The sequence below is a fragment of the Silene latifolia genome, chromosome Y (assembly GCF_048544455.1).
Source record: "Silene latifolia isolate original U9 population chromosome Y, ASM4854445v1, whole genome shotgun sequence".
Classification (NCBI taxonomy): domain Eukaryota; kingdom Viridiplantae; phylum Streptophyta; class Magnoliopsida; order Caryophyllales; family Caryophyllaceae; genus Silene; species Silene latifolia.
In genome coordinates this window covers 269,571,701-269,580,355 of record NC_133538.1, presented here as the reverse complement: position 1 = coordinate 269,580,355, position 8,655 = coordinate 269,571,701, and positions in this window count along the sequence as shown.

Sequence of the window (8,655 nt, the reverse complement as noted above, 5' to 3'; positions counted from 1 at the left end):
ATGGATTAAGGGAAATGACGAGAACAAACACGGTTGATCTCTGGTCTGAGCACCCCATTTAGGCGTGAGCCATTTGGTGACCTAAGGGGCTGATGCCTCAGACCAAAAATCAGTTTTGGCTCGTTTATTCCGTGTTTTGGTTCATGTTATGCATGTTTTAGCATGTTAGAGTCATGAAACAAATGAAAACATAATAAAAGAGGATTTTTACACCCTCATACTTACATGTTTGGTTATGGCGAGTGACCGACGTAAGTGTAACAACTTGTTTGATCGGAAAAACTCGGTTTAAAAGCGTTTTGGTAAGTAAAAGGAGTGTTTTTAAAAGTTTAGTGATGGTGTAGTGGTCGAAGTGGTAGGTCAAGTGGTTTAATGCACGATGACGGTACCAAACAATGTGTAAGGCTTGTGTTTAAGATCCGTAGATCGTAAACACACGTCGGATTGTGACTTTAGAAGTCGAGTCGAGAATTTTAAGGGATAAAAGAGGGGGCGGACACTTGCGTAACTCTCAAATGTGTGGCATTTGAGGGGTATTTATAGGAGAATGAGTGGTTGTGTGAGTTTTGAGTGACGTGGCAACCTGGGCTACTCAAAGAGGCGCGAGCCACGTCGCGGGTCTTCGAGCTCTGTTGTCGCTTTCACAACAAACGCAATCATGATTTGTTCTATCCTAGGTTTTGTAGTCACATGTTTGGTACTTGACCAACATGAATCCGGGAAAACTTAGCATAGAAGGCTTTGGGATATTTTATTTTTGTGTTTGACTCGGTTTGACTCGTTGTTGGAGTTGGGATTTTGAATTTTCGAGTTGGTTTTTGGTCCGGTGCCGGTTTTGACTCTAGTTAGTGTCATCGCGACCCCGTCGCCGTGCATTAAACATTCTAGGTATTTTTGAAATGTTTTGAAATGTTTTATTTTCGAAATCGTTTTAAATTTTCCGACGTAAAGTTGTACACAAACTGTCGATCAAACGCTGCGATTCCAAAACATGTTGTAGTCCGATAATCATCGGGTGTTTGTTGGAGTCTCAGCAGATACTGGGTATCTACAATGGTACTAGAATCGTCTATCATTTTTGTTGAATACATGTTATGTAGGTCGCAGTTTAGGTGAGTGACTTTTTTTCTCTTCTTCTCTTACACATATACTTTCACCCTTTGCTTCATGAGAGAAGAGTGACCCGTGAGAGTCCTTTCATGGTCTTTCAAGGTCGATAGTTCAGCTTTATTATAAACATCCTACAACTCGTTTGCATTTGACATTTTTGCTATAAGTGTTAGTTTGTTAAATTAAATTGGTTTAAGTGGACAATTTGTAGCTAGCTCTGAGTTTTCTTTTCTATTCCATTAGTTTTGCATATAGTTTGCTTGGGGACAAGAAAAGGTTTGGTTTGGGGAGATTTGATGCGTGCATTTATATAAGTATTTTGTACTTCATTTGCACGCATTTCTATGCATTTTGTGTAGTATTTAGCTACAAATGTCCCCCGAATTGTCTACTTTGGTTTCTCTTGTATTATTTACAGGTATGAACCGGAAAGGACCATAATCAAGCCTAAAACACGTCCCTATGCATGCATTTAGGAGATGAGTTGAGTCGGAGCTTAAAAACTACTAATTGTGATGCGGAAAGAAGTAAGATAGCTAGGCGAGCAAAAGAAGAACTTCAAATTACTAGTGCCCACTTTAAAGAGCCATATCTCGAGTTTTGTAACTGATTTTAAGGTGATTCCAATTGTAGATAAAATCTTTTCCTCTTAGCTTTCCAACGCCACTGGAAACGCCCTGTTTGCCCAAGTAACGAAGAAATGGAAGCCATTTGAAGTTCAGTGCGCGAAGCAGGAATTATGCGTTGGAAAGTACTCGATCGAGTACAATTGTGTTCGATCGACTCCTTTTTCTACTCGATCGAGTAGTGCCTATTTAATAAGTGTTCGATCGAGTACTTTATCGAGAGGCTTTAGCTTGGATTTGCTCAATCGAGTGATATAAAAGTCGTCGATCGAGTATTTAGCTATTATAATCGGGATTTTTAATCCGTGTTTAGGTTAACTTTTGTTTATTTTCACTTCCCTATATAAGGAAGTCGTCATTAGGTTAATAAACATCACTTATCACATCTCATATACTCTTAATTACTGTTTTTATTCTTAATCACTGCTGCTACCTTGTTTTTTTGCCGGATTCTAAACTTCTGTAACCTTTCTTCTCTTTTTTATATTAATTCTCTTTTGCTTATTCCTTCATTATGTTTGTTCTTGCTTCTTCCTTTTCTTTCGCTTTATTCATTACTATGTTTAGCTAATTCTTCTGCTATGATTTAGGGGATTCAATGAATAGATGTGCGTTGCTAATTAGGTTTGCAGATCTGTTGCTTAAATCATGTCTTTGTTGTTAATCACTGAATATAATTGTTCTTGTCTACTTGAGTCGACACAACTAGATAATTAATCTTGGTAAGCCTTGACCTAGACCGTAAGGTTGGAAGGTGTGGGACCAGTAGTGAACATTAGGATGCTTTAGTGAGGGCGGAAGCTAAGCTAATAGTATTTTAGGGCGAATTGAGACCGGAAAGAGATATTTGTTGCCCCTTAGACCGATACAAGCGACCGATTTGTGACCTTAGCTGCAATTATCTGACATTCATTGATGAGCCGAAAATCCTAGTTCCCTCTCTTTATTGTTAATCCCTTTATTTTTATCGCTCAATTTCTCTTGTCTCCTCTCTTAGTTTAGAAATCGTACTCAAACCCCTGTTACTCTTAGACTAACTTAAAACAGATAAATCACAGTTTTGCCTCCCTGTGGAGATCGACCCGACTTCCCTAGCTATATTAGTTAGAGCCAGTTGGTTATTTTTGATAGGTATACGACTGCCCTGTCAGAGTGGGTCCTCCACTCCCTTGAATTTGGGCACATCGGTCAAGGTAAAGTTGTCAGGTAGTTGATCCTCAACAGGTTCGAACCTTCGGTTGTTGTCAAGATGGATATTGTTACCCTTGGCTAGGAGTTGTTCTTCCAAGAGCTTGAGCCTTTTATCAGTTTCAGTCAAGGGCGCAGTGTTGTTCTCTCCAGTTTCCTTGTTTTCCAGGGTGTCGATACGGGTCTCGAGACGGTCCAGAGTGACCTTAAGAGTAGTGAGTAGGCTGGCTAGCTCAGTAGTTGTGACATCTCTGTTGTTATCATTGTTGTTGTTGGACGAAGCTAAAGACGGGACCATGGTTCTAAGGTAGAGAAAACAGCTCACATTACAACTCAATCCGGCACGGTTCAAAGACTGAACGTAGACAACACAAAGGACGGGACAAAGATCAGACTCAACCAGACGAGGGTGACCGTGTGTGGTACCTCAGTGCTGACTCGATTTATGACGTGACGATGTTGACCGAACCTTTGGCACGCGTCCAACGTAGCGGCGTGACGCCGTTGGACGAGTCTCTTGGTGAGACGACTCATAAGTAAAGACCCATAAATACGCTTGCTTCGACTCAATAGACACGAGGCGGAATTGGAATGGTGGACTGAAGTTTTCGGAAATAGGAGTTTTCAAAAAGATTCATTCGTCGCTTTATGGACGGCTTCCGAAGATAGGGATATCCGCAAGTCGGCCAGTTGAGAAGGTTGTCTTATGTTTGTTTGCAAAAGACGGTTTTGAGTTTGAGTCGGCTCGGAAAACAATGTATTGTTTCCCAAGACGATTTTTGAAATTCAAAATGTATGTTTTGAAAATCGGGTTTGAAATGTTTGAAAAGGTGTCGGGAAAAGGATGTGTGCTTTTCTCTGGTTTTGAAAGAGCCATTGTTGGCGCAAAACAGGTTAAAATCCGTGTCTTGACGCGGCGATTATAACGGCGTAAAAAGGTGATTTGAAATGGTTGTAGAAAAGCGAGTTTGAAAATCATCATTATGACGGCCTAGGAAGGCGTGTCGAAATGGTTATAAAACCGGGTTTAAAAATCGTCATTATGACGGCATAGGAAGGCGTGTCGAAATGGTTATAAAACCGGGTTTGAAAATCGTCATTACGACGGCCTAGAAAGGCGTGTTGAAATGGTTATAAAAACTGGGTTTGAAAATCGTCATTACGACGGCCTAGAAAGGTGTGTTAAAATCGTTGTAAAAACTGGGTTTGAAAATCGTCATTACGACGGCCTAGAAAGGTGTGTTAAAATGGTTATAAAAACCGAGTTTGAAAATCGTCATTACGACGGCCTAGAAAGGCGTGTTGAAAAGCAACGGTCGGCGAAAGACCGAGGTTTGAAATGGCCATTATAACGGCGCAAAAACGAGTTTTTTAAAAGTTTGAAAATGACACGGAAGGACTTATGATCATATAGCACATAAGCACTCACAGTTTTATTATTTTATGCATAATGCTGACACGGATTTTGGCTTAGAGGGTGGGTTACACACCAATCAATCAAACCCCGATTTGCGAGAGGGATACCAATCCAAAAAAAATGTGTAAGGAGGGTGCCCTAGCCTCGTGCTCGAAGGTAATGAAAGCTCTTTGACGAAACAGAAATGTGTATCGTCAATGGTATGCTTGACTCAATCGGGATTCAAAACGCGGGGATGAGAAAACTCACGCCGACGAGACAAGCCAGTTGGTAGAAAAGGGTTAGGTTGTGGGCCCGGACAAGGAACCCGACCGTGCCCGTAATATCAATTAATGCATTCCAACCATGACCTCATTCGAGTCCCACCATCTAGGGATCACAAAGACACAAGTGTCTTAGTTTTCCCCAGCGGAGTCGCCAATCTATGGACATGGCCACCTACACGCCAAGCCAATCTGTGGACGTATAGCGGTCTTTTGAAAGTCATGCTCGGCGGCGTAAAAATGCTTTCGACCGGATCGTTTTAGATAGGTCGGTTTCGCCTCGGCAAGGGTCTCGAAATGATTAGAGATGTTCGGAGTCGCCACTAAGCATTTGTGGGAGGCTTGGAACCCGTTTGAATCCACTTTATACCTCGGTCAAACGAAACACAAAGCAGTGTTGGACATAGGTACTAAAGATAAGAAATCGTCCCTCTTTAGCATCATATCTCTAGAATGACTCTCGTACGCCATGGATAAGGTCGCCCACTATCAAAAGTTTCTGAGTAAGAGTTAAAGGTACGTATTGGGAAACCCTTTAATCAGACACTCAATCCCGCCCACGGTAGCGGCCTCAACTGATCGATCTTGGTTGGTTGAATGCAAAAGTTGATAAAACGGTTTAAATGCATGAATGCGCATCCAATAGTTTAAACCTAACATGTGACAGCTTTCTAAGTCAGTTGATTTATTCCAAGTATCAAGTATAAGATGCCGAGTTGGATTTATGATTGATTTGCATGCAAGACGGAAATTAAATATCCATTTACCAAATTAGGTTTATGGTGCATAACGTGATCCATTTGTTAGTTATTTAGACCAAATTAATACTCATCTTATGATATCAAAATTACAAGTTAATTTTTGAGGTCTAAATCTACATGCATGCAAAGAAAAGTATTAAAGAGATGGTATAAAACCATCTTAAGACAAAAATTCTCTACATTGTTATAAGGCGAAATGGGCACAACTCAAGGACTCCTTCCTTAAAGTTGTTCTTGAGCTAATGCAATAAGGATGATCCTCCAACACCTTAATTACCCAAGTAGGTAATCTCCTAAGGTGGCACCCAAGATTAACACAAAATACTACTAAAATACTAACTAAGTAAATATAGTAGTAACCTTGTTTATTTGTATTTTTGATGTACTAATTATATTATTACTTTGATAATATTATTAGTTTATTTTATATGTGTTTTAAATGTTTTAAGATGAACAAAATAAGAAGAAAAATGTTCTTTAAAAGCTTCCAGTGAGGCTTCCAAAATAACAAGAAAAGACCAAATTTTCTTCCAGTTTTTCCAACAACAAAAAATGGTGGAGTTTGGCGGTATTTATTGGGAATTGGGGGGGGGGGGGGACAATTATGAGTGGAAAATGCCACCTAATGAACACTTGTAATGCCCTAAAAATCAGTCTATATGGACCATTTTGAGTCCATTTCGATTTTCGACATTTGCCCCACAAAAGCTTATAAGTCTTATATTTAATTATCTTACATAATTAAATCTTAATTTTATTATTTAATACTTAAATAATACAAATTAACTACCAATGACTACTTAACTATTAAGTGGTCATAAGACTATTATATCAACATACAATGTGTCAATATTATTCCACTTAGCTAATTTTACAACCTCTTGTAAAATTTAATAGCTAATTAATTCATATACACATATCGTATAAAATTAATTAATTAACTATTAATTAATAAATTCTAATCATTTATTATTTAAACATCACATAATTAAATAATAAATCTCCTTGTCCCGAATTCGTAACCCGTCATCAAATAATACATTTATGTGACTAACTAAAAGTCAAATAATACAAGGAATTAATTATCTCGTATCTCATACAAATAATTAATTTATTCTATTTGGGCGTCATCCTATAGGTGTGACCTAAAGGGATCAGCTGATCACCACCGTCACACGACAGCAATGTGAAACTGTAGTTAGCCAATCATTACCGATTAACGATGACCAACTAACAAATAAAAAGATAAATCCCTGATATTCCTTTTACGAGATTTAATATGTAAACGCACTCATTGTGGAGGACACTACTCCAACAATCTCCCACTTGTCTGAAGTGTGCGTTACCAATTCTCTTGTCTAATAATATCTCCCACTCAATGCAAGATGTCTTTCAGGTCGTTCTTGCACGTGATCATATCATAAAGTGGTTTCCTCGATCAGATGAATGATTGTCTGACCGGATAATCTACTATAGATCGCATCCGAGCGTGGTCACGCATTCACAGTCATCTCTCCTCGAGTGCCCTTGAGATAAAATATGACTTAAAAGGACAATCCCGTTGACCTATTTTCTTCATTTGATACAGATCACAATGACCCAATAAATGCTCATCGGCCTCCTTTTATGGTGCGACCTAGAACAAAAACCAAAGCCGCCGGAAAACCGTACCAACTCAGACAAATAGTCACCAGTCTAAAGAATTGACTCAAAGGAATAAATAAAAATTCTTGCCACGACCTAGCAACAAAAGGACTCTATAAATGGTCTATGTCCGACAAATTGTCTCACAATATCCTATGTAATCGACCAGACATCACTATGACCATATGACAGTTGAACCTGTCATCTATCGCCTTAAAATCTAGTCACTCCGAGACGTCACCTCATTAAGTAACTTGGGACAAAATACCATTTTAATCCAGTTCACTTAATAGGGTTCGACATTGTCTTTACAACCTATTTGGAGAAAAAAAAGTATATAAATTCAGACATAAAACTGAATATAACGATAAATGCAACTTATTATATATGAAATAATAAATACAATATTTTGATTATTACATATCATATAATTTACAACAGTTCTGGCATTTGTCTCAACCCCGTCGAAACTACATGACTATCATGTTTAGCTCGAGACAAAGGTTTGGTTAAAGGATCAGCGATGTTGTCAGCTGTCCCAACCTTACAAGCTGTAATTTCTTTCCTTTCGATTAAATCTCTAATTACATGAAATTTCCTAAGTACATGTCTAGATTTGTTTGTAGACCTGGGCTCTTTTGCTTGAAAAATTGCCCCACTGTTATCACAATACAAAGTGATAGGTTCCTCGGTGGTAGGGACTACCTTTAGTCCCTCTAAAAATTGCCTAATCCAAACAGCTTCCTTTACAGCTTCAGAGGCTGCAATGTACTCAGCTTCCGCTGTAGAATCAGTAGTCACAGACTACTTGAAACTTCTCCAGCAAACCGCCCATGCGTTCAACATAAAGACAAAACCAGCATGGAATTTCAAATCATCCCTATCGGTTTGGAAACTGGCATCCGTATAACCTCTTATACGTAATTCAAATTCTCCTCCAAACACTAAGAATGAATCTTTAGTCCTTCTCAAGTACTTTAAATTGGTTTAGGCTTAACAGTTTGCATGATTCACATTACTAATTGATTGTTGGTTGTGCATTAAATTGGTTTAGGCTTAACAGTTTGCATTTCGCTCTGAGATTGAACTCGTTCCATTAGGTCGTTAGATCGAGTCTAGTTCTTGCTTGGGGACAAGCAAGGGTTTGGTTTGGGGAAGTTTGATGCGTGTCTTTTATATGATGTTTTACATCCCATTCTACATGCATTTCAGAGCTCATTCTTGTAGTTTATGCTGCATTTCTCCCTATTTCCGTCTACTTCCGTATTTTGTACATTATTGCGTAAATGTGAAGAATCCAGCGAAAATCGAGCTAAATCCGTCCCCAAGTATCCTACATTGCATTTGACGTGAAGTATTCACCCGAGGAACGAGCTTGGTGCGCAATTCAAGGCCCAAAAGACAAGTCCACGAGTTTTAAGAAGTCAAGTAGCAGCTCAAGCAGTCGATCGACCATCACCCTCAGTCGATCGACCAATGTTCGGTTCCGAAGCTATCAGACACGAGGACCATCGATCGACCACCTACCTTTGTCGATCGACCACACTTCTTGTTCCAGGCGTGAATTAAAAGACCGAGGAACTTGAAGCCCGTTAAGTTAGGTTTTTGGAATAATTGTTACGTGAACTTTCTATATAACGAACCTG